The 27034-nt window shown below is 40.0% G+C and overlaps 1 protein-coding gene across 7 annotated transcripts in view; it reads right to left on the bottom strand.

Annotated features, from left to right (window-relative positions):
- The window catches only part of TMC1 (transmembrane channel like 1), a 386362-nt gene that overhangs the window by 261449 nt on the left and 97879 nt on the right, over positions 1-27034 (bottom strand). For all 7 annotated transcript variants that reach the window (XM_049710776.1, XM_049710780.1, XM_049710774.1 and 4 more), the window contains exon 3: positions 1813-1955. The gene's annotated coding sequence lies outside the window, so the exon portion shown is untranslated. The remainder of the gene's footprint in view (positions 1-1812; positions 1956-27034) is intronic.

Here is a 27034-nt window from a genome sequence, read left to right as displayed (position 1 = left end):
AGGCTACTGCTACTGCTGAAATTAATAAATGCATGCCAATCATTACTGTTATTTTGTACTCAAGTTACTTCATTCAGTGTTCAGAGTCCTGAGAAAGAGAACTCACTTGGCTTAGCTGTAGCCATATGTTCACACTTAACTTTAGGACTGGGGAAATTATGCAGCACCAACCATATGACTTGAGGTGGCAGGGTGGGTGGAGTCCTAAATGAAAGTGAGGACAAGTCCTGGAACTGGGCTGAATGCTCCTGAGTGACCACAACAACCTCATGTAACTTCCATGGTCCATCTCCTTTTGCTGTCCCCACACTGTTCTCTCCATGCATGGACCTTCTTCTAAAATGTCCCCAAATAACATAATGTAGCTCCTTTGCTGAATACACACTCACAGCTTCTCCAAATGAAGATAATTTAAATTCTCACTACCTCCTGCACTTGTTTCCAAGTCTAGGATCTCTTGTTAGGCATCCATTTCTCCTCTAGTTTCAACATGATTCTATTTCAATGTGCAGTAAGTTATGGATTAAACAAGTATATTTAATCACCACCTGTTATGGGTTGAATTATGTCTTCCCAAAATCTACACATTGAAGTCCCAATCCCCAGTATTTCAGAATGTGGTCTTATCTGGAGACAGGGTCTTTACAGAGATAATCAAATTAAAATGAGGTCATTAGCAGGGTGGGGGAGGGAGGGCTAATTCAATATGATTTGCATCCTTATAAAAAGAGGAAATTTGGACTCAGAGACAAGGAGTCCAAATTTATTTTAAGGAATTGGGTCATGTGATTAGGGAAGCTTGGCAAGTTTAAAATCTGATGGGGGAAGGCCTGAAGGCTGGAGACTCAGGAAAAGAGTTACAATTTGAGTCTAAAGGCAGTCTACTGACAAACTAGGAAGAGCTGATGTTATAGATAAAATCTGGAGGAAGTCTGCTGCCAAAATTCTCTCTAGCTTGGGGGAACATCAGCCTTTTATTCTACTTAGGCCTTCAACTGATTGGATGAGGCCCATCCACATTATGGAGAGCAATATACTTTACTCGAAGACTGAAATGTAAATCTCATCCAAAAACATCCTGAAAGAAAGATTCTGAATAATTTTGACCAAATATCTGGGCATCTTGTGGTCTAGCCAGGTCAGTACATAAAATTAACCATCACGCATGGTCTTTCTGCTATGTGTACATCCTAGTACTTCTCTGTGTATCCAAACCTCTTCTTTTTATCAGACCAGGCAGATTGGATTGGGACTCACTCTGCCAACCTCATTTTAACTTAATCACTTCTTTACAGGTCTTATCTCCAAATACAGTCACATTCTGAGGTACTGGGGGTTAGGGACTCAACATATGATTTCAGGGGTGGAAGGAGGGACACCATTCAGCCCATAACACTATGATTACTGCTATACTTTACTAGCACTACAATCCGACTATGACTACCACTGCACTAGTCCTCCTCTTGTCCTATTACTAACACTTCCAGAAAGTCCCTTCCAGTTTCAATTTTCCATTTTTCTATAAAATAGATTGTACACAGAAGATACCATGAAGCTCAAGGTTTCCACCAAGATTGCATACAAGTTCAGCCAGAGTTCACAGAACACAGCTTACATAGCTATTGAAGAATATTTCAAGACACAGGAATTTTGATCAAGGAGGAAATGCCAAACTATAAAGAAGTTATAAAGGCCAGGAAGACTGGCAAAACCGAGACCACCCTCCCAGGGGGAGTTTGAATCTGTTAGTGGTTACCCACAGCAAAGTTATCCAGCTCAGGGAGCTGAAACATTCTGGGACTAAAGACTCACCAGTAGTTGTTAGATGTCACAGGGTTCATCACTTGAATGGCTGGTCTGGTTTCCTCAGTAGTAAGAGTCTAAGGAATGTTTACCCTTCATTCCTCTTTCAAACATTAAGTATATAATTGTGTTTACCAATTTTATGGTAATCCCTAGAAAATAATTGAGAAGTAATGCCAGTTAAGGAAAGTGGTGAATCCACATGGAAGATACTCCAAATACACATATGCATTCATACCTTACAGATATTTTAACAGGCCAGGAAATAATGGGCTTTCTCTGTTTCATCTTATATTCCATATAAATGAAACTGTATGCACAAAGACAGTAAGATACCCAGAGATGAACACTGAGACATTCTTAAGTTTGTGTTTCCCATGGTACCTCATTCAGTGTCTTTTACATAATCTTTGTTCAGGAAATAATCTGCTGAGTTTAGTAGAGAGAAGACTCTCCAAATTCTGATGATGCTAGCTTTACTGCTGCTCTATCTCTCATTCAAAACTACGTGCCATGTGCGCTACCCTGCTAGTCACTGAACAAACAAGGTCACATCATGGATTTATCCTGAAGTTTGAGAGTCTATAAATAGTTCCAGTCAGCCCAACAGTCATTTATTCAGTCTGTGTTATGTGTAAGACGCTATAGAGCTTATCATCCGTTAAGGCAGACTGTGTGTACATGAATATCCATAATTCAAGGCAATTTGCTCTATTAATAGAGATATAAATAATGTATTCGGCATGGGGAACAGGGCTAGGACAAGGCAGGAAACCAGAACCAGTGCCAGACTGTGGAGCGGTTTGAAGGCTGAGCAGTACTCTAATTACCACTGATAAATTCTTCTGTTGCCATTGATAAAGGTTGAAAAATTTGGAGACACAAAGCCTAGATAGCCTTTTTGCCCTAATAGGCACAGAATGGAGTAGTATGATAGTACTGACACCACTTCAGAGAATAACACCATTTTAGTGATAAAAAGCCCAATCTCATCCTCTCCAAAGCATTCAGTTATGAACCAAATATACCAATGTCTTTGTATTTTAATCCATATTATTGAAGCAAGCCAGATTTAAAACTCTTTAATGCCATATGCCGTTAAGATAAAAATCATTAAAGGGAAAATAGTTACATAATCTCCCCAAGGCCACCATTCGGTAATTACAAGACCAGTTCACCCTTCCCTATTCCCTTCCATCTCTCAGACTGACATAAAAGGAGGAGGGAACAAATCAGAGAAAGAGGTGAAGGTGACTCACAAATAAAGAGCTGTGAGAGAGGGAGGAGGGAAGATAGAGAGTAAAAATCATATACACTGCTTCCCTGGTGGCGCAGTGGTTGAGAGTCCGCCTGCCGATGCAGGGGACACGGGTTCGTGCCCTGGTCCGGGAAGATCCCACATGCTGCGAAGCGGCTGGGCCCGTGAGCCATGGCCGCTGAGCCTGTGCGTCCGGAGCCTGTGCTCCGCAACGGGAGAGGCCACAGCAGTGAGAGACCCGCGTACCGCAAAAAAATAAAATAAAAAATCATATAGACTGGGGAGAGAGTTTAGGTAGGGAGTGCATGGCAATGGGGAAGGGGTAGTTAGTTGTGAATAAGAAAACGTAAAGAATGGGGAGAAGGGAAAAAAAGGATATGATGATTCTGATTTGGATCCCTGTAATATCCTTTGAGAGATACAAGAACAGATTTCCTTTTTAATGTGGAGGAAGAGACAAGACTGCCTGCTGAACAGTTTTTCTGAAATGCCACACTCTTCAGAGACTGAAACCTTGGGGTCCCCAATTTATTAGGATTGCAATAGAACCTAAAATATTTTGGTTGAAGTGAAATGCAATACATGTACACCAGACACTTGCAAACTAGCAATTAAATTCTGATTTACCCTAGAAAACTATTTTCTTAACCTAGTGACACAATTTCAAAACAATGGATGTGAAAATAAAACATTTTAGGGATTCTGAAAACCCAATTAGGACATGGGTTTTTGTTGTTGTTGTTGTCTAACTACCTATTATTTTTCCCAGAAGCAAGCCACTTGAAGTATCTAGGTCAGAAATGAAAATCTCTCCACGCCAGCTGAATCGTAAATGCAAGCATTTAATGAAAGCTTCATTTCTTTACAATCTATGGAATACATTAGCCAGTTAATGTTGATCTTTAAAAGTGCCACGTCTTTTATTTATGATAAAAATATGTATATGCATGTGTGTATTCATGCCACATAAGTGGTATACACTGATACATTTATCAAATTAATTTAAGCATGTAATAACCACAATGCCACAAAAAAGCCAGGCTTACAATTTGTTTATTGTTAATATCTGACATCAAAAGTTCCTGGAGTCTCAAAACTGTAACCTAAATAATTAAAAAACAAAGAAACAATTTATCGCTCAGTGCTCCAGAGTACCTAAACCTTCCACAAAGCGGGCTAAATGATTAAGCATAGGTTATAATACTTAAAGGTACTGAATATTTGCATTCAGAACCAAGACAGCTCTAAAACAAGCAACTGGGTGAGTGGGAGAATCACACAACCTGAAGCAGATAAATACACATCCAGAGCCCCTGATGTCCACAAGATGAGTGTGGAAATAGGAATCTAAAGCAGAGGGAGAATGACTCTTAAAGAAATACCTGTGTTATAAACTGCTTATCATCATGGCTTGTAATAAGCCATCTTTTAATGGCCATTAACAGGACAACCAGCTAGCAATTACTCAGAAAGTGAATACTTTTCAAATTTGTGTGAACAATAATAATGAATGGATATGTATATAAGACAGATATTAAGGGACTTCCCTGGTGGTCCAGTGGCTAACACTCTGCACTCCCAGTGCAGAGGGCCCAGGTTTGATCCCTGGTCGGGGAACATGCAACTAAGAGTTCACATGCCGCAACTAAAGATCCCGCATGCTGCAACTAAGAGCTGGCTCAGCTTAAATAAATAAATATTAAAAAAAAAAAAAGATAGATATTAAGACTGTCATGGGAAGTCCCTTGCAGTCCTGCTTAAAGGAAGGACTTCATCCTTGAACAAAAGCTGACAGTAATTCTAAACATAAGTTCCCCTATTCTCTGAGAGTAATGAAATGGGGCACAGCTCTCCTTTTGATAAAGACCCATGGAAGGGAATAAGGCTGAGCAGCAGTCCTTACCTCAGCTGCTAATCTTGAGTCCATTTCAGTCCCAAGCCATGTCCCAAGAAAAGAGAAGGTAGGGGTGGAATGAGGAGAAAGAAATGGCTCCAGAATCCATCTAGGGCAGAGGCTAATCCTGCTAACCTGCTGATATGTTGTCTGGCCAGCACTGTGTTTTCAAATGGAGAAAATTTACATTTAAAATAAATACAGATTTCTAGCGTTTTGGAAAAATTAGAAATCTCTGAGTTGCTATGCTCACTTCAGCCAGAGTTGGGTAGTTCTTGCTACCTTTAGATAGGGCAGGTGTTCTCTGGTTTACCACACTCCTCACCTCTCCCTATTGTGTTCCACCTGAGCCACTTTATTCATGTGTGCTACTTGCCCAACCCTATAGGCATGAGGGTTTACCACTCTGGGATTAATGTACCTTCTAAAAGCTCCAGGCAAAACTGTCATGCGTTTACAAAAGATTCTATAATTTCCAGAGTTTTCCTGAGTTTCCAGTCTGCTCCAAGGTGAGCTGCAAGACATGGAATCTTGCCTATTTATAGTTGGTTCTCTCATAATCCATACAGTACCTCAGTAAATGTTGCTTGTTACAAGCTAAGTGTAGAATGGACCAGAATAACTCTCAAAGAGCTCTGAACATCTTTAGTTTACTCAAATCCAAACCTTTGGATCCTCGGTTGGCCTTAAACTGAAATAGTCCTGGATTGTTAGGGGATAACCAGTTGTGCTGACGTGGAGGTCACAACAGACACCCTGCATGGGGGCAAGTTGATGTACAGTGGAAAAAGAACTTGACTAGTGCAAAGGAGGAAAAACTTCCCTCTACTATCCTAGGTTCTGTGACTGGCCTAAGAATTAAACTGACATAAGACAGATTAACAAGAGAAAAACATGCAAATTTAGTTTAGTATTTTTATGTGCACATGGGAGTCATCAAAAGGAAAATGAAGACTCAAAGAAGCCATAAGCCTGAAAGCTTATGTATCTTTTTAAACAAAGAACAATAAATTGTGGGGATGTGACAAGACAAATGGTCTTAGGCCACAAACAGTAAATTGTGGAACGGTGACTAGGAAATATATGGGGAACCTAATGGGAGATAAGGGTTATTTTAGTAGATTTGTTTGTACAGAACCATTTCACTGTTGAATCCCAGTCTCTGGTGATAAGAATGTTCTTCTCAGTACAAGGAGGGCACGTTTTTCATAGGACATTTTATGACCTGCTTTTAGGTACAAAGGGGGACGTCAGAGAGCCCTTCCTGCATGTGCTGTTTCTCAAGTGCCTTCAGCTCAAAATAAATGCCAAAGTGGCGTATTTTGGGGTGGCATGTTCTGAACCCCTTCACTAGGCATTAGAAGTCCCAGATGTATTGATTCCATAAATAAATGCTTACTTATTGGGACTTCCCTGGCGGTCCAGTGGTTAAGACTCTGCATTTCCACTGCAGGGGGTGGGGGTTTGATCCCCGGTTGGGCAACTAAAATCCCACACACCTCGTGGTGCAGCCAAAAAAAACAAAAAAAAAACAAATAAATGCTTATTTACTGCTTACTATGCACTAAGTACTGAGGATACAAACATGAATACAAGATCCTTTAAAGAGTTCAGCCCAGGGAGGATTCAAATAAATAGATAGTTTCAGTGAAAGCTATATGAACTTGAGCCTGTCATTTAACCTTTCCAAACTCTGTTTTTCACCAGGAAAAAGGGGTTGACATGTCTGTTTCTTGGGGGCTTATTTCTTGCTACAGTGAGAAACAGCTGAAATAATAAGACTGCACACTTTGCAAGCCATGAAACACAGGCAGCAAGATGATAGAATTGGAGTCTTCCTGCCTTTGTTTCTTAGGACTGCAATATAATAGATTGCAGTCAAAAAGGTAAGCATGAGACACACCACACTCCAAACAGAGTTTTACAAAGAAATGGCCCCAAAGAACTAACTGCATGCCAATCAGACTATGCAAGTAGATGGATGACACAAAGAAGAATCTGAGCATGGTTCAAAGTACATTTCCTATAGTTGGGAGTAACAGAAGACTCTTGCCTGACTCATGCTAGAGGCATCTAAGGCAGAGTGTGGATGGTCCTGGGGAAATATAGATAGTAAGAGAGGGCTTAACTAACTTAATTGTTTTGGTGGGGGATCGAAGAGGGAGCTGCCACGTTGGTACTGCATTACCCACTCTGAGCTTCCCTAAGCAAGAGATATGGGATGTTTCCTGTTGACCAAAGTGAGTTATTCAGGACAGAGTGACCTCTGTTATTCTTGGGTCCTACAGAGTTGGGCCACATAGATGTATGAGGTGACCTTAGTAGAAGCTGGATGCACACCCAATGATATCTGAGGACTGAGCAAGGAGTTGCTTGTTAACACCTGGGTTACACATGCATCCATGAAGGTAAAATGACCTACAGGCGAGAGAAACCCAGCAAGGGAAGAGTCCATGAGACTGCAACACAGGAGCAAGAGTCCATTTTTGTTCCAAGTCCCTGCCTTCCAGGATTTCCAAGAGAGGCTGGCATTAACCATCTGCCAAGTCAAAGAGCCAAAGCCAGCTAGCCAAGAGTCAACAGTCTTATCCTTTTATCTCTCCCCTCTCCCATGCTACATTTGACTCTAGGAAGGAGGCAAGCAGGGAACATGATAGAGGAAGAGGAGACAAACTTGCTTCCTCTCCTACTGTAGGCTTCAGGCCGAAACAGAAGAGATTTCAGATTTCAGGAAAGAGAGATTTGATGTTATATTTGCAGTTTTAACTTTACATGGCCCTGGACATTGTCGAGACTGAATTAAAGTTGTGTCTATGACTTAAAATGACCATAGGACAGTTGTTTACCTTACAAACAGAAAAGACGTGGGAGTAGCCTAGATCTGTACCTAGGGTCAGATGATTATCCCCCCACTAAGAAAGAATAAAGGGAAAGTAGGGAACATAAACAACGATGCATTTGATCAAAATGCACATGTCATTCACCATATGTATGTACCATATAAACAGGAATAATTCTGAGAAACAGCAGTGTTTTTTCCTCTTCTTGTAAAGCAGCTTTTAACAATGAACTATTGCCAAAATTGCCAAAATTGGCTATTTTATGTCCTTATTCTTAAGACAAAATGTGGTTAAAGCCTATTGACAGAATAATAATGGCTATAGGTCATGGCACAGGTCTGAATTTGGAGCTCAACTGAAGAGCCTTGACAAAAATTGTATTAGGGGATTGTGAACCTCTCCAAGTAATGTTGATTGAGTTGCCCCCGTCCCTTGAAATTTAGGCTTTCTTCAAATTTTGGAAACATGAGCAGTCGTATCATGCCTCATGCCTCAGTGCTCAAGTTTCTGTGATCTGTCAGTCAAGTGGAATCCTTAGAAGCACCAACTGGCCCCACTTGGCAATGAAATTGAGTGTAGATAGAATAATTATGCTATGCACCTGTGCCTCTATGCCACCCTAATAAAACTTCCAAAATAGTGTCCCCATCTTCCCCACCATCCTACTCAGGAAATTTAAATTTCTTATAAAGGAGATTAAAAAGAAAAGCTCTGTGATTCAAATAAGGATTATACTCAAGATTCTGCCATTTAGAATATTCCTTTAAAAATTCAACTCTGCCCATTAAGTCATCCTGTGATTAACACATGGTTTAAATTGAAATCTGTCAAAGAAATTAAGTTTACTCCTTTACTTTAGCCTTGAAAAAAATATACCTCCAAGGAGTCTTAGGTATAAGTTGTGTATACAAAGCAGGCACTTTCTTTTTTTTTAATTGAGAATTATAAGGGTGGAAAAGGGAAAGAATATGTCCTCCTTCTCTCCAAAGATACTCTTCTAGACTTACAACCCCGATTCCTTCTCTCAGGTCCCTCCTTCCCACTCCTACATCTCCAAATTTTTTCTAGAACAGTTTCAAGATTGATGAAACACCTTTCGTAGTTTCTGCTATGTCGTCCTAAAGCTGTAATGCTTATCTTTTAGAGAGTTACTGCTGCCTCCTTCGCCCCAACCAATTGTCATGGACAGCTATGTTTTAAAATCTTTAGTGTCATAAAGATCACTGCTAATTAAACTCAACCACAGTATTCGCTCAGTGTTTGGTGTCTGTCCTTCACTGTGCATTTTCCAAAGATCTTCTTATCCCAAAGTTAATTATGCCAAAAGACAGCAGATTGTCTGAACCTCAGGGGGGATTTTTCCCGATTGCCTTTTTGCTATTATTCTTAGAGGATTATTCTTTTTTTTTTTTTTTTTTGCGGTCCGCGGGCCTCTCACTGTTGTGGCCTCTCCTGTTGCGGAGCACAAGCTGTGGACGCGACGCACAGGCTCAGCGGCCATGGCTCACAGGCCCAGCCGCTCCGCAGCATGTGGGATCTTCCTGGACCGGGGCATGAACCTGTGTCCCCTGCATCGGCAGGCGGACTCTCAACCACTGCGCCACCAGGGAAGCCCTTAGAGGATTATTCTTTATTATTAGTTGAAAAAACTATCTTGAAAAGAAAATGGAATTTACAATAGAAGTTTTAAATTTTGAAAATGTTCATATTTAATTAACATTATTAAATGGTATTAAAGCAAATATCTACACACAAATATATCTTATCGCATTTCACCATAGAGGCATACCAACAGGCTTAGAAGAAATTGGTACTATAAAGAGAAACACGTACTTCATCAATCCATTTGAGCAGCTCCTCATATAATATTATATACTTAAAAGAAATATAAGGCATGGGCCATGCTCTCAGAGATCATACAATCTAGTTGAGTGGGTCTGAATCTTTTGAATTTCATAGACCAATAACTTGGAGAATAAAAAATGGAAGGGACAGACACGATAGAGACATCAACTTTTTCTTCTGCCCAGCTAAACAATAAAAATGACTAACATTTACAGAGTGCACACTATGTGCCAGACATGGATATGAGGGCTTTATTTATTTCATTTAGAATTTATAGCAACTGTTCTGACATTTTATAAATATATAAAACATTAATTTTATATATTTTATTATTGCTATATATAACTATATGTAGCATTATGTGTGTGTGTGTATATACTGTTATCATCCCCGTTTTTCAGGAAACTGAAGTCTGCAAAAGTCAATGATCTCAGCCTCATTGGGATTCGAATACAACCAGTCTAGCTCCCAGAACCCTTAACCACCATACTTTCTCATATCAGTTAATTTCATTGTTCCATGAAAGAGCTTTACCTTAATACTAAGAGAGTAAATAAGTCAACTAACTACAAAATAAAGATCTGTTAGATACAATGTATTTAGCTTTAGGACAAAAGCTACATTGCCCTTATTTTTGTCATTTTGTATGGATCTATAAAGACTGGCATTTGGGAGCCATGGAACAATGTTAAAGAGACAAAACCTATACATAGAAAGTGTAATTAAAATATGAGCCGATTTGTGATTCAGGTGAGCAATAAAATCACTAAAGAAGTGGAGCCCACAGTGGGTTGAAAGACTGAATGGTAAAAAGGTGTGGGGAGATAATTCCAGACAGGTAGAGGATATAGGCAGAAGCCCAAGGAAGGAAATAACGCAGGAGTATGAACAGTGAATATACCAGTTTGGCTCAATCAGAAATTTGACCCAGGATAAATGGCACAAACTGTAGGCCCATGAACTCTACCAGACTTACAATTATGTTTGTTTGGCTTGCATAATATTTTTTTAAGTAATCTATTTTTTAATATAACATACTTTCCAAAAAATGCACAAATTATATATGTGCAGCTCAATGAATTTTCACAAATTTTGAACACATTCATGTAACTCCTCACATATCAAGAAACAGAACACCTACTAGCACCCTATAAACCTCTCTCATGCCCCTTTTCCAGACACTACCCCCCAAAAGTAATTACTATCCTGACTTCTATCACCACGGATTGGTTTTGTCTGTTTTTGAACCTTACATAAATAGCATCATACAGTGTGTATAATTTTGTCTCTAAATTTTTGTGTGTTAGTGAGATTCACCCATGTTGTTTCATGCATCAATCATACACTCCTGCTCACTGATGTACAGTATTTCATTTATAAATACACTACATTAATTTATATACTCTATTGTAGATGGACAGTTGTGTTGGGGGTATTATAAATGAATACCTCTCTGACCAGGGATCAAACCTTCACCCCCTGGATTGAAAGTTAAAGTCTTAACCACTGGACCTCGAGGGAAGCCCCAGAAGTTTTTACTTCTAACTTATGGCTAGTGTTGTTGCATCCTTTTAAAGAAATCTTTGCTTCCCCAAGATCATGAAGATATTCTTCTATGTTCTCTTCCTTATTATTGTTTTACTTTTCATATTACATACACAATCCATTTGGAAGTGATTTTTATATATTGTGTAAGGTAGAGATCAAGATTTATTTTTTGGGGGGAGACCTTCAAGATGGCGGAGGAGTGAGACATGGAGATCACCTTCCTCCCCACAAATACATCAGAAATACATCTACATGTGGAACAACTCCTACAGAATACCAACTGAACGCCGGCGGAAGACCTCAGACCTCCCAAAAGGCAAGAAACTCCCCACGTACCTGGGTAGGGCAAAAGAAAAAAGGAAAAACAGAGATAAAGGAATAGGGACTGGACCTGCACCACTGGGAGGGAGTTGTGAAGGAGAAAAGGTTTCCACACACTAGGAAGCCCCTTCACGGGCGGAGGCTGTGGGTGGCGGAGGGGGGAGCTTCGAAGCCGCGGAGGAGAGCACAGCAACAGGGGTGCGGAGGGCAAAGCGGAGAGATTCACGCACAGAGGATCGGTGCCGACCAGCACTCACCAGCCCGAGAGGCTTGTCTGCTCACCCGCCGGGGCGGGCGGGGCTGGGAGCTGAGGCTCGGGCTTCGGTCGGAGCGCCGGGAGAGGACTGGGGTTGGCGGCGTGAACACAGCCTACAGGGGGTGAGTTCACCACGGCTACCCGGGAGGGAGTCTGGGGAAAAGTCTGGACCTGCCTAAGAGGCAAGAGACCATTGTTTCGGGGGTGCACGAGGAGAGGGGATTCAGAGCACTGCCTAAAGGAGCTCCAGAGACGGGTGCGAGCCACGGCTATCAGCATCAGCACGGACACCAGAGATAGGGATCAGACGCTAAGGCTGCTGCTACAGCCAAGAAGCCTGTGTGCAAGCAGAGGTCACTCTCCACACCTCCCCTCCCTGGAGCCTGTGCAGCCCCCCCACGGCCAGCATCCAGGGACAACTTCCCCGGAGAACACACAGTGCTCCTCAGGCTGGTGCAACGTCACGCCAGCCTCTGCCGCCTCAGGCTCGCCCTGCACCCCATACCCCTCCCTCCCCACTGGCCTGAGTGAGCCAAAGCCCCCTAATCAGCTGCTCCTTTAACCCCGTCCTGTCTGAGCGAAAAAAAGACGCCCTCAAGCGACCTACAGGCAGAGGCAGGGCCAAATCCAAAGTTGAACCCCAGGAGCTGTGCAAACAAAGAAGAGAAAGGGAAATCTCTCCCAGCAGCCTCAAGGAGCAGCAGATTAAATCTCCACAATCAACTTGATGTACCCTGCATCTCTGGAATACCTGAATAGACAACGAATCATCCCAAAATAGAAGCAGTGGACTTTGGGAACAACAATATATATATTTTTTTCCTTTCTCTCCTTTTTGAGTGTGTATGTATATGTCTCTTTGTGTGATTTTGTCTGTATATCTTTGCTTTTACAATTTATCCTAGGGTTCTCTCTGTCCGTTTTTGTTTGTTTGTTTGTTTGTTTCTCAGTATAGTTTTCAGCGCTTGTTATTATTGGTGGATTTGTTTTCTGGTTTGGTTGCTCTCTTCTTTCTTTCTTTTTTATATTTTTAATTATTTTATTTTAATTGTTTTATTTTATTTTTTCTTTCTTTCTTTCTTTCTTTTTTTCCTCCCTTTTCTTCTGAGCCATGTAGCTGACACGGTCTTGGTGCTCTGGCCAGATGTCAGCCCTGTGCCTCTGAGTTGGGAGAGCCGAGTACAGGACATCCCAGCAACCTCCCAGCTCCACGTAATATTAAATGGTGAAAACTCTCCTAGAGAGCTCCATCTCAACACTAAGAACCAGCTCCACTCAACGAACAGCAAGCTACAGTCCTGGATACCCCATGCCGAACAACTAGCAAGACAGGAACACAACCCCACCCATTAGCAGACACGCTGCCTAAAATCATAATAAGGTCACAGACACCCCAAAACACACCACTGGACACACGCCTGCCCAACAGAAAGACAAGATCCAGCCTCATCCACCAGAAAACCGGGACCAGTCCCCTCCATGAGGAAGCCTACAAAACCCACTGAACCAACCTTAGCCACTGGGGGCAGACACCAAAAACAATAGGAACCACGAACCTGCAGCCTGTGAAAAGGAGACCCCAAACACAGTAAGTTAAGCAAAATGAGAAGACAGAGAAACACACAGCAGATGAATGAGCAAGGTAAAAAACCACCAGACCAAACAACTGAAGAGGAAATAGGCAGTCTACCTGAAAAATAATTCAGAGTAATGATAGTAAAGATATCCAAAATCTTGGAAATAGAATGGAGAAAATACAAGAAACGTTTAACAAGGACCTAGAAGAACTAAAGATATCCAAAATCTTGGAAATAGAATGGAGAAAATACAAGAAACGTTTAACAAGGACCTAGAAGAACTAAAGAGCAAACAAACAATGATGAACAACACAATAAATGAAATTAAAAATTCTCTAGAAGGAATAAATAGCAGAATAACTGAGGCAGAAGAACGGATAGGTGACCTGAAAAATAAAACAGTGGAAATAACTACTGCAGAGCAGAATAACGAAAAAAGAATGAAAAGAATTGAGGATAGTCTCAGAGGCCTCTAGAACAACACCAAACACACCAATATTCAAATTACAGGGGTCCCCGAAGAAGAGAAAAAGAAAGGGACTGAGAAAATATTTGAAGAGATTATAGTTGAAAACTTCCCTAATATGGGAAAGGAAATAGCTAATCAAGTCCAGGAAATGCAGAGAGTCCCACACAGGATAAATCCAAGGAAAAACACGCCAAGACACATATTAAACTATCAAAAATTAAATACAAAGAAAAAATATTAAAAGCAGCAAGGGAAAAGCAACAAATAACACACAAGGGAATCCCCATAAGGTTAACAGCTGATCCTTCAGCAGAAATTCTATTAGCCAAAAGGGAGTGGCAGCACATATTTAAAGTGATGAAACGGAAAAACCAACAACCAAGATTACTCTACCCAGCAAGGATCTCATTCAGATTCGACGGAGAAAATAAAACCTTTACAGACAAGCAGAAGCTAAGAGAATTCAGTACCACCAAACCAGCTTTACGACAAATGCAAAAGGAACTTCTCTAGGCAGGAAACACAAGAGAAGGAAAAGACCTAAAATAACAAACCCAAAACAATTAAGAAAATGGTAATAGGAACATACATATCGATAATTACCTTAAATGTAAATTGATTAAATGCTCCAACCAAAAGACATAGACTAGATGAATGGATACAAAAACAAGACATGTATACATGCTGTCAACAAGAGACCCACTTCAGACCTAGGGACAGATACAGACTGAAAGTGAGGGGATGGAAAAAGATATTCCATGCAAATGGAAATCAAAACAAAGCTGGAGTAGCAATTCTCATATCAGACAAAATAGACTTTAAAATAAAGACTATCACAAGAGGCAAAGAAGGACACTACATAATGACCAAGGGATCAATCCAAGAAAAAGATATAAGAATTGTAAAAATTTATGCACCCAACATAGGAGCACCTCAATACATAAGGAAAATGCTAACAGCCATAAAAGGGGAAATCGACAGTAACACAATCATAGTAGGAGACTGTAACACCCCACTTTCACCAATGTCCAGATATCCAAAATGAAAATAAACAAGGAAACATAAGGTTTAAATGACACATTAAACAAGATGGATTTAATTGATATATATAGGACATTCCATACTAAAACAACAGAATACACTTTCCTCTCAAGTGCTCATGGAACATTCTCTAGGATAGATCATATGTTGGGTCATGAAGCAAGCCTCGGTAAATTTAAGGAAATTGAAGTCGTATCAAGTATCTTTTCCGACCACAATGCTATAAGACTAGATATCAATTACAGGAAAAAAACTGTAAAAACCACAAACACATGGAGGCTAAACAGTATACTACTAAGTAACCAAGAGATCACTGAAGAAATCAAAGAGCAAATCAAAAAATATCTAGAAAAAAATGACAATGAAAACATGACAACCCAAAACCTATGGGATGCAGCAAAAGCAGTTCTAAGAGGGAAGTTTATAGCAATACAATCCTATCTCAAGAAACAAGAAACATCTCAAATAAACAACCTAACCTTACACCTAAAGCAATTAAAGAAACAAGAACAAAAGAAAACCCAAAATTAGCAGAAGGAAAGAAATCATGAAGATCAGATCAGAAATAAATGAAAAAGAAATGAAGGAAATGATAGAAAAGATTAATAAAACTAAAAGCTGGTTCTTTAAGAAGATAAACAAAATTGATAAACCATTAGCCAGACTCATCAAGAAAAAAAGGGAGAAGACTCAAATCAACAGGATCAGAAATGAAAAAGGAGAAGTAACAACTGACACTGCAGAAATACAGAGAATCCTGAGAATTACTGCAACCAACTATATGCCTTACAATGGACAACCTGGAAGAAATGAGCAAATTCTTAGAAAAGCAGAACCTTCTGAGACTGAACCAGGAAGAAAAATAGAAAATATAAAGAGACCAATCACAAGCACTGAAATTGAGACTGTGATTAAAGATCTTCCAACAAACAAAAGCCTAGGACCAGATGGCTTCACAGGCGAATTCTATCAAACATTTAGAGAAGAGCTAACACCTATCCTTCTCAAACACTTCCAAAATATATCAGAGGGAGGAACACTCCCAAACTCATTCTACGAGTCCACCATCACACTGATACCAAAACCTGACAAAGATGTCACAAAAAATGAAAACTACAGGCCAATATCACTGATGAACATAGATGCAAAAATCCTCAACAAAATACTAGCAAACAGAATCCAACAACACATTAAAAGGATCATACACCATGATCAAGTGGGGTTTCTCCCAGGAATGCAAGGATTCTTCAATATATGCAAATCAATCAATGTGATACACCATATTAAAAAATTGAAGGAGAAAAACCATATGATCATCTCAATAGATGCAGAAAAAGCTTTCAACAAAATTCAACACCCATTTTTTGATAAAAATCCTCCAGAAAGTAGGCAGAAGGGAACTTACCTCAACATAATAAAGGTCATATATGACAAACCCACAGCCAATATGGTTCTCAATGGTGAAAAACTGAAACCAATTCCACCAAGATCAAGAACAAGACAAGGTTGCCCACTCTCACCACTATTATTCAACATAGTTTTGGAAGTTTTAGTCACAGCAATCAGAGAAGAAAAAGAAATCCAAATTGGAAAAGAAGAAGTAAAGCTGTCACTGTTTGAAGATGACATGATACTACACATAGAGAATCCTAAAGACACTACCAGAAAACTACTAGAGTTAATCAATGAATTTGGTAAAGTAGCAGGATACAAAATTAATGCACAGAAATCTCTTGCATTCCTATATACTAATGATGAAACACCTGAAAGAGAAATTAAGGAAACACTCCCATTTACCATTGCAACAAAAAGAATAAAATAACTAGGAATAAACCTACCTAAGGAGACAAAAGACCTGTATGCAGAAAACTATAAGACACTGATGAAAGAAATTAAAGATGATACAAACAGATGGAGAGATATACCATGTGCTTGGATTGGAAGAATCAACATTGTGAAAATGACTATATTACCCAAAGCAATCTATAGATTCAATGCAATCCCTATCAAACTATCAATGGCATTTTTCACAGAACTAGAACAAAAAATTTCACAATTTGTATGGAAACACAAAAGACCCTGAATAGCCAAAGCAATCTTAAAAAAGAAAAACAGAGCTGGAGGAATCAGGCTCCCTGACTTCAGACTATACTACAACGCTACAGTAATCAAGACAGTATGGTACTGGTACAAAAACAGAAATACCGATAAATGGAACAGGATAGAAAGCCCAGTGATAAACCCACGCACATATGGTCACCTTATTTTTGATAAAGGAGGCAAGAATATACAATGGAAAATAGACAGCCTCTTCAATGAGTGGTGCTGGGGAAATTGGACAGGTACATGTAAAAGAATGAAATTAGAACACTTCCTAACACTATACACAAAAATAAACTCAAAATGGATTAAAGACCTAAATGTAAGGCCAGACACTATAAAACTCTTAGAGGAAAATATAGGCAGAACACTCTATGACATAAATCACAGCAAGATCCTTTTTGACCCACCTCCTAGAGAAATGGAAATAAACACAAAAATAAACAAATGGGACTTAATGAAACTTAAATGCTTTTGCACAGCAAAGGAAACCATAAACAAGACAAAAGACAACCCTCAGAATGCGAGAAAATATTTGCAAATGAAGCAACTGACAAAGGATTAATCTCCAAAATTTATAAGCAGCTCATGCAGCTCAATATCAAAGAAACAAACAACCCAATCCAGAAATGGGCAGAAGACCTAAACAGTCATTTCTCCAAAGAAGATATACAGGTTGCCAACAAACACATGAAAGGATGAACAACATCACTAATCATAAGAGAATGCAAATCAAAAGTACAATGAGATATCACCTGACACCAGTCAGAATGACCATCATCCAAAAATCTACAAACAATAAATCCTGGAGAGGGTGTGGTGGAATGGGAACCCTCTTGCACTGTTGGTGGGAATGTAAATTGATACAGCCACTATGGAGAACAGTATGGAGGTTCCTTAAGAAACTAAAAATAGAACTACCATATGACCCAGCAATCCCACTACTGGGCATATACCCTGAGAAAACCTAATTCAAAAAGTGTCATGTACCACAATGTTCATTGCAGATCTATATGCAATAGCCAGGACATGAAAGCAACCTAAGTGTCCATCGACAGATGAATGGATAAAGAAGATGTGGCACACATATACAATGGAATATTACTCAGCCATAGAAAGAAACGAAATTGAGTTATTTGTAGTGAGGTGGATGGACCTAGAGTCTGTCATACAGAGTGAAGTAAGTCAGAAAGAGAAAAATAAATACCGTATGTTAACACATATATATGGAATCTAAAAAAGAAAAAAAAGGTTATGAGGAACCTAGGGGCAAGACAGGAATAAAGACACAGATGTAGAGAATGGACTTGAGGACACAGCGACAGGGAAGGGTAAGCTGGGACAAACTGAGAGAGTGGCATGGGCATATATACACTACGAAATGTAAAATAGATAGCTAGTTGGAAGCAGCAGCATAGCACAGGGAGATCAGGTCGATGCTTTGTGACCACCTAGAAGGGTGGGATAGGGAGGGTGGGAGGGAGACGCAAGAGGGAGAAGATATGGGGATCTATGTATATGTATAGCTGATTCACTTTGTTATAAATCAGAAACTAACACACCATTGTAAAGCAATTATACTCCAATAAAGATGTTTTTTAAAAAAAGTAGATTTATTTTTTTCCATATGGCTATCTAATTCCCCCAGAAACATCTTTTTCTTTTAAATTATTCTTTACCCACTGAACTACAATGTCACCCTCATCATGAATCAAGTGAACAGACTATGTCGTTTTTGTTTTGGGACTCTGTTCTATTTGTCTATTACAATGCTTTATATCTGGTAGTGCATAAGTTCTCCAACTTTGTTCCTTTTCAAGATTGCCTTGGCTATTCTTGATCCTTTGTTATTTTTAGGTAAATTTTATAATTGACTCATTAATTCTCATATATAGTAAGAAAATGGACTTTTATTGAATCTACAGGTCAGTTTGTGGAAAATTTGCACCTTTACAATATTGAGTCTTCTAACCTATGAACATGGTATATGTCCCTGTTTATTTAGGGTTAGTATAGTTTCTTAAATATTGCACAGCATACTTTTAAAAACTGAAGATTTCATGTACAAATAAGGATTTTCAGCTTCTCTTGAAAATAAAAATGTCTGGCAAAACCAGTTTAATACTCCTGTGTGGCAACAATAGGCAGGAGCTGCCCACTGTAACTGGGACATGTGTTCTCCAACTCATCACAGTTCCTACCACAAACCCAATGCATGAATCTGGACTCATGACTGACTTCACTCATTTACTGTACCTGCTGGGCCACTAGCTATGGCTAAAAAATAAGGAAGGAAAATAGTGAAAAATAAGGTTCATCTACTCATTCTTTCAGTATTTATTGAATGCTAATTATGTGTCAAGTACTACGCTACATGTCGGTATATACCAATGAACAAAAACGACAACAAAACTGTTATTTTTGTGTTTTAACCCAAAGGCCTTTAATACCATCATTTTAATCAGAATTATAACAATGTTGAAAATTTTTAACAAGAAAATATTTTACGTGGCAACCTTCATTCAGCCAATTAAAGGGAGTGTGGCTTATAGAAGAGTGAGCACACAGAATGAAGACACAGGAAAAACCCCAAAAGAACATGGAAAAAGAGCCTGTAGCTGTTCTGTCATATTAACCAATAAGTTCTCAAATACACCAGGACATCAGACCACTCTGGGTTCACGACATTCTCAAAATAACAGACACAAAGTGCCCTGCTAAAATGAACAATGTGGACAAAGTCTTCGCTCCTAGGAAGCTTCCTTTCTACTGGCAGCATACTTAGGTTGGAAACAGACCAAGAAGTTCATTGAATTTCAATTTCAGGAATTTTGACATTATTCTCCTGCTAATGGGCAATCAGTGGAGTTTTGCTACCTGATTATTCTAGGTTTCTTAGAATACTCACAGAAGCCTGTTTCTTCACTGGATCCTAGGTTTGAAATAAATCAACCATGACCCTTAGCTCAGTGAGTAATTGGGTTTCTGTGAATAGGGAGAGAAAAGAAGGGAAAAAAAATCCCATCATCCAATGAACTTTTAGAATACAAAGGGACAGTCCAGGGTGAGGTGTATTTATTTCTTTCACCAAGAACTCAAAGCACCTTTCCACTCAGCTCAGTTTGACTTTCCATTCTAGTCAATAGTATAATATCAAGACGTGTGTGGGCACATGTGTGTGTGTGTGTGTGTGTGTGTGTGTGTGTGTGTGAGAGAGAGAGAGAGAGAGAGAGAGAGAGAGAGAGAGAGATTGGGCAGGGAAAGAGACAGTGAAAGGGAAGTACAATCCAGTTGTTACTAACAGATTGCTAAATTTTCCCTCATGTAAATACATTTTAGCCTTCTCTTTCTCCTGTGTCTTATGTCATGTCTTGGCATCCAATCAGCTCTACCAGAGGCAAGCCCATTAACTCTTTCAGCTCTCTAGCGTACCACTCAGACTTTTTAGTGCATTTCTGGTGCTCTACTCTCTAAGCGGACCATACAAGGATTCTATTTAGTTCAATACACTAGTGATTCATAAAACAATTCCCTGAAGGTTTGAAAGAGTTAACCTGTAACCCTCTCTAAACATTTGGCTTAGTGCAAGGTATTGACTGAGAAAATGAGGAGAATAGAGACCAATATGTCATTAACTAGCACAAAATTCTAGTGACATAAGCAAAAAACAGACAATATCATTTAGTATACAAAAGGAAAAACTAAGAACTCCAAGAAGTTTTTGTCCACAGTCACACAATAAGCTGACCTCAGAGCCAGAACTGTTTCCAGGTCTCCAAATGTTCCATCTGGAGCTCTGCCTATGGTTTCCTCCAAATCCAAACTCATGTAGGGAAGTGGTGGATGGAAGTGAGTGATGGGCAGAGGTTAACACAAGAATCCTTGCGAGCCCTTCCAGGTCCAAAATTCTGTCTTTTTTTTTTTTTTTTATTTCTCTGAAATGCAAATGCTGGTCTGTTCCACTGTAAAGCCCCCTTGAGATGAGACAGAATTTTAAGTAGAATCTGTAAAACAATCCCTTCCAAATTTCCTTCCTGGCCAGTAGTTACAGTCACCTCTGACCACACCAAACCCAGCATCCTTTCCACGTTTTACCTCAGTTCCCATCAGCATGTTTGCAATTTCCCATAGTTTATTTTCATCTCTCTCCAGCAAACAAGGCCTCTTGTGAAATGAGAGAAGACAGGGTCAGCACACACACATTCGCCTGTTGGCTCGGCGAAAACACCGCACAGAGCCAGGGAAGCCTGCGTGGAGGCTGCCAGGAGGCCACACAGCTAATTTACACGCTAGTACTGCAGTTGGATTTCTTATGAGACAGAAGTCTCAAGTTTAAATCACTCTGTGGCTGGAAAGGAAGCTGAGAATAAAGAGGGTGGGGGAACTACCATGACTTTGTAATCCAACTGTGACCACCCTCTTCGTGCTGAGTCCAGAATAATAAATTCTGGAGCTGGAAATGGTCCACCTCACATCTTATCAATGAGAAAACTGAGGCAAACAGGGAAGTGACCTATCCCAGGCCACATGACTCATAAGCTGCACAGTCAGTGGGTGAGGGCATTTCAAGAATAAAGAACAGAAAGAGAGAGGCTCACGTTACCTCAGAAAATGAGGATTTGTTTTAAGGATGCACGGGGCAGGGAACTTCCTTTGTAGCACAGACACACTTCGTTGAGCACTAAACACTACAGGTACATAAGAAAAGGTACATATAGTAAATATATTCCAGGTCTGCTAATTTCACAATGGCACACATGCCTTAGACGTTGGCATCTGTCTGCCTGCTCCAGTCTTTTCCTATTGTGGGCACTAACTACTCTCTTCTCCGCCTTTGCTTTTACTGCTTTTGTTCATATGAACACATAACTCTTTATTCTCCTGCCTGCTTCTTAATTCCTTCTTCCCAGGGCTTCTGCTTCCTGTGCAGCCTTTCTGACTTATTTTCTATGTGTCTCCTGATTTCTGCCTACTGACACACAGCTGACTACCCTTGGATAGACTTACATTCAAGTTCTGGGAGGGAGGATCTGATGGGTTTACTTAGTAACTCTCCAGTAGTTCTACAGAGTTCTGTCACCAGACTTCAGGGTTATTACAGATGATGGCCACAGGAAGATGTCCTTCCCTGGTCAATCAGGATAGACTAGAGACAAAGCTGAGTAGTCATCTTTCCTCAGAATGGGGTTTTGGGCATGGAAAACACTTGGAGCATAATACAGTCCTCCTCAAATTAGTGCTTTGGATTAGATCCCATGTCTCTCTCAGTTATGTAGCATACCAGTAGTAAATAAGAGAATATTTCTGGAGCCAGGCTGCCTGGTTTTAATCTGATCACCATTACTTGCTGGCAAGCTATGCTTTAGGAAAGTTATACAAGCTCAGATTCTTTACAATAGAGATTATAATATTGTCTGTTTTATAGGGTTGTGGGAAGACTGGGGTAATTTACATAGAATGTTTAGAAGAGTATCTAGCGTGTAAGTGCTCAATAATGTTAGATATTATTATTATTATTGTTATATGGTTTCTTTTTCCATAGCACCTGCAATGGGTTTTTGTTTGTTTCATTTTGGCTGCACCACGCAGCTTGTGGGATTTCAGTTTCCCAACTAGGGATTGAACCCAAGCCCCTTGCAGTGGAAGTGCAGAGTCTTAACCACTGGACCATCAGGGAAATCCCAACTGTAATGGTTTTAAAATAGATCTGTAAATTCTTTGACACTTTTTCCACACACAAAAAATGGAGCCTAATTCTTCTTCTTTGAATATGGTCCATTTTAGTGACTTTCTAATGTGCAGAATGCAATAAAAGTGATGCTGCATGATTTCCAAGGCTAGATCAGGGAAGGCAATATAGTTTCTGCCTTGTTGGAATTCTTGTTATTGGAATTCAGCCATCTTGTTGTGAGGAATGCCATGACCCACAGAGAGGCCACGTCGAGGTGTTCCAGCTCTCAGCCTGGGCTAAGGTCTCAGTCAACAACCAGCATCAGCCACCAGGTATGTCAGTGAATGAACCTCAGCTAACCTCAGCCCTCAGCTCTCAAGTCTTCTACCAAAGGTCTCAGACTTCATGGTGCAGAGTAAGTGATCCACTACAAGCCTTGTCTGAATTCCTAACCAAAGTATCTGTGAGCATCATGAACGGTTGATATACAGCACTTAGTGTGGAGGTAATTTAGGCAGTCACAATAAGTGGAACAGCCCCTTTATTTCTTTACCTCTATGACAGCACTGTTCATGGTGACCTTTACAGGAATCAGGTGACATTAAACTATCTCTAAAGCTAGGCCTCTATACTGCAGTTCTTCTTAACCAGAGGGGAGATTATAATGGTCTAGGAGTTTTATTAAAAATACATAACCCAGGTCCCATACCAGACATGCTGAACAGCAGATATGGGATAAAGACAGGTATAATTTGAAAATGTTCCTCATTTAACTCCAACAAATCTCCACAAGGGGAGACCATGGACATACCTAGTCCCCACAGTGAATCTGAAGGGAAAGAGCTGAAGACCTCACCCATACTCAATAGGAGTTTACTGAAAATCTCTACGTGTCTGGATCTGCTCCCTGGGGCCCTAACAGGAAGACCACACTCCATTCTGGGAATGAATTAGAAGTAAATTTGGTATTTTTGGTGTGTAAGCTTCTCTTCATGCAATCCAGGTCAGGAATGGAAGATACCAAACTACAGATTTTAATTGTGAATTTCTAATATATGAGCATCAATCCATCAATTCTTTCCTTCAAAATCTGGAGAGCTAGGAACAAGACAAAGATGTCCACTCTCACCACTTCTATTTTATATTGTACTAGAGATTCTCTCCAGGGCAGTCAGGCAAGAAAAAGAAATAAAAGGCATCCAGATTGGAAAGGAAGAAGTAAAACCATCTGTATTTGAAGGTGACCTGATTTTACATACAAAATCTGAAGAGTTTAATAGCGTGCCTTTCTGGGCTTTGAAGACCAAAAGGAGCTTCTCTCTAGGTCCCTCTCCCACTCCTCAGACTAGTGATTCTCAAATTTTAGTGTGCAAAAGTGAGTTGTTAAATAGGAATTCTTAAGCCCAACTCCCAGAGATTCTGATACACTAGCCTAGGAAACTTTAAAAAATCACCCCAGGAAGTCTAATGCAGGTGAATTTTAGACCAGACTTTGTAAAACACAGACTTTGCAAATATTTGAGAGGTCATTTAGTACAGCGATTAAGAGTGCAGTGTCTAGAACTCAGTTGCCTGGGTTCAATTCCTGGCTCTTCTACTTTTTGTGTGAACTTGCACATGACACTTAACCTCATTGTGCCTCAGTTTCTTCGACTGTAGAATAGGATTAATGATAGTGCCTACCTTACAGGCTTGACGCAAGCATTAAATGCATTAACATACATGGAGCATCAGAATAACAAGTGCACTTATTGCCAATTATTTGCAGTAGAGGACTTACCTAGCTGTCCCTGGAAGCTAGACCTTGCCTATAGACAACTACAAGATTCTTACAGTGACACCAGTAAGTATGGGAAGAAGTACATTAGGTACTGGTTCTCTGTCCATCATCTTTTCTCTTCTCACTTTCCCCTGCCCCTCAGAAAAGCTGTGGCCGATAGACACATTTTATTAGAAACAAATTAAAGGGACTTCCCTGGTGGCGCAGTGGTTAAGAATCCGCCTGCCAATGCAGGGTACACGGGTTCGAGCCCTGGTCCTGGAAGATCCCACATGCCACGGAGCAGCTAAGTCCATGCGCCACAACTACTGAGCCTGCGCTCTAGAGCCCGCGAGCCACAACTACTGAAGCCCACGTGCCTAAAGCCCGTGCTCCGCAACAAAGAGAAGCCACCGCAGTGAGAAGCCCGCGCACCACAACGAAGAGTAGCCCCCACTTGCCACAACTAGAGAAAGCCCGTGAGCAGCAACGAAGACCCAACGCAGCCAAATTAATTTTTAAAAAAAAAAAAAAGGAAAGAAATCAAATTAAGGCATGAGCCAGTCAATCCTGCTAGAGTTTAAGTCCTTCTATACCTTCAGGACCATTTCTAATCTCCCATTTGATCATCATAATTGTCAGGTTACCAGGGTTTGAGTCTTTTCCACCATTATTTTGATGTATGCTGTTGATAAATTTGGGTTTCCATTTTTTTTTACAGTGCATCTCACCAAGAGTTCATTTCCAAATGCAAACATGAGAACTAATGTTCCTAAAACTTTATGACTCATAAAATGTACTTCTCCCCCTTCCCCCTCATTCATTAGCATGATAGCAAATCTTTAACAGATTGCCTTGCACCTAGGGAGGCGGCTCTCAGTGCTCACATAAATAATTTATACTGATCAACACTTGATCAAATTAATGGAAATGATAATGCTGTAAAGAAAGCATTTTACTGTGTTTCAAGTCTATTCACCAGAGGAACATTATCAGTATTCCTAGATATGCAGGGAACCTGATAGTTGAAAGCTCAAAATAGTCACAGTTTATTTTTTTTTTAACTTCTTGATAGTCAGCAAAGAACAGCATTTTCTTATAGTGCAAGGTCTATTATATACTAGGTACTCTTAATATCTCACTGGCAGAAATAGCTCTCTCGTATTATGGCGCTGCTGCAATTTTTCTATCAGCCAACAACTGTGGTTTCCTGAAGTAGCAGAACCTGAAAAAAATGCAGCAGCTCAGACAGAAGGAATCAGAGTGGGCTGGTGATTCATGCATCCTCAGGAAGAGGGTTGGACATGACCTTTGAGACACCTGTCAACCCTGTTTTTTGTTTTTCTACCATTCTACTCAGACACTAATTTATAGTCAAATATCAGTCGTACCTCAAAAACAAACAAGATGTTTTTACTCCCTCTCCCCATTTCTCCTTGTTTTGGCTTTAAACTTTCCCCCACAAAGTTGATCAGACATGTATACAAGTTAAATTTAAGTTACTTTATTCATGCAATTCTTTGAGGCCATAACAGTTATAGAATGTGTTTGGGTAGCATTAAAGCAAAACTCCAAACTAAATATAGCTCTGGAGTTGAAGACTGTATTTCACCTAGAGTGTAAGACAACACTATTTGCTCCTTGGGAGGGAGAAGAAAGGATGTATTATTGACCTTAAGTGACCTATTTTTGATCCTTTGTAAGCATGAAAAGTTGGCAGAGGGGTATTTGTGTGCTAAACTCCGCCCCCTTGTCCACATACCATATTTGGAGGAACTAGGAGGCACTTCCTATTTGGCATTATGACCCAAGGCCAGAAACTGCAATTTAGGCAGAATTAGAGCAACAATATCTGCAAGTAGGATTGGCACCTCCTAAAAGCCATCATCCCCTGCTGCCAAGAAACTTAGAACCCAAAATTAGGCAGAGGGCAGTAGGGAAGCTGAGGCGTTTCATTAAAGAGACACAGCCCTTCTGTGTACCACGTATTGCTGTTTGAGCTCACCTTCACAATTGCTCATGTATCCATGCCTGGCTTCCCTTCTCTCTCACACACACACTCTCCTGGGGGTGAGAGGAATGGCTCAGACGCAGAATTGGAGTTCTTCAAAGTGGTGACATCATTACAAATCTAAGGAATTCTGTGAGCTGAACTTTCTAAAATTAATCCATCTAAAAGCTTAAACAGGGAGTACCTATTTCATCTTGAAGGAGACTTTTCCCACTTTGCAAAATTACCTGGTTAATTAATTCAGGCCTGGTAGTGATAGAACTAATTTAAAACCAAAATATCCATCATGGAACAGAACTAGATCTGCTGTTTTTATCAAGGTAATTACCAGGATAATTGCCAAACTTTCCCTTCTTTTGTTTTATTCCATATGAGCCAAGCCTGCTGGTTTATATGCACTATATATACATATATCCTTGTATTAATAAACAAATGTGTTGAAAACAAATTTATAGTCAGAAATTTCCATCCCAGAAGTAAGGATAAGAAAGAAAACAAGAGCTGTGCTCCCAATCCAGGCTGTTGGCTTTATGTAAATTAATGAAAACTTTATTTAAAAACCTATGTCCTGGGACTTCCATGGTGGCACAGTGGTTAAGAATCCGCCTGCCAATGCAGGGGACAAGGTTCAATCCCTGGTC

Source organism: Orcinus orca, chromosome 6 (assembly GCF_937001465.1).
Source record: "Orcinus orca chromosome 6, mOrcOrc1.1, whole genome shotgun sequence".
In the NCBI taxonomy this organism is placed as follows: Eukaryota; Metazoa; Chordata; class Mammalia; order Artiodactyla; family Delphinidae; genus Orcinus; species Orcinus orca.
Note: the sequence above shows the minus strand (reverse complement) of the source record. Positions and strands in the feature narration are given on the sequence as shown.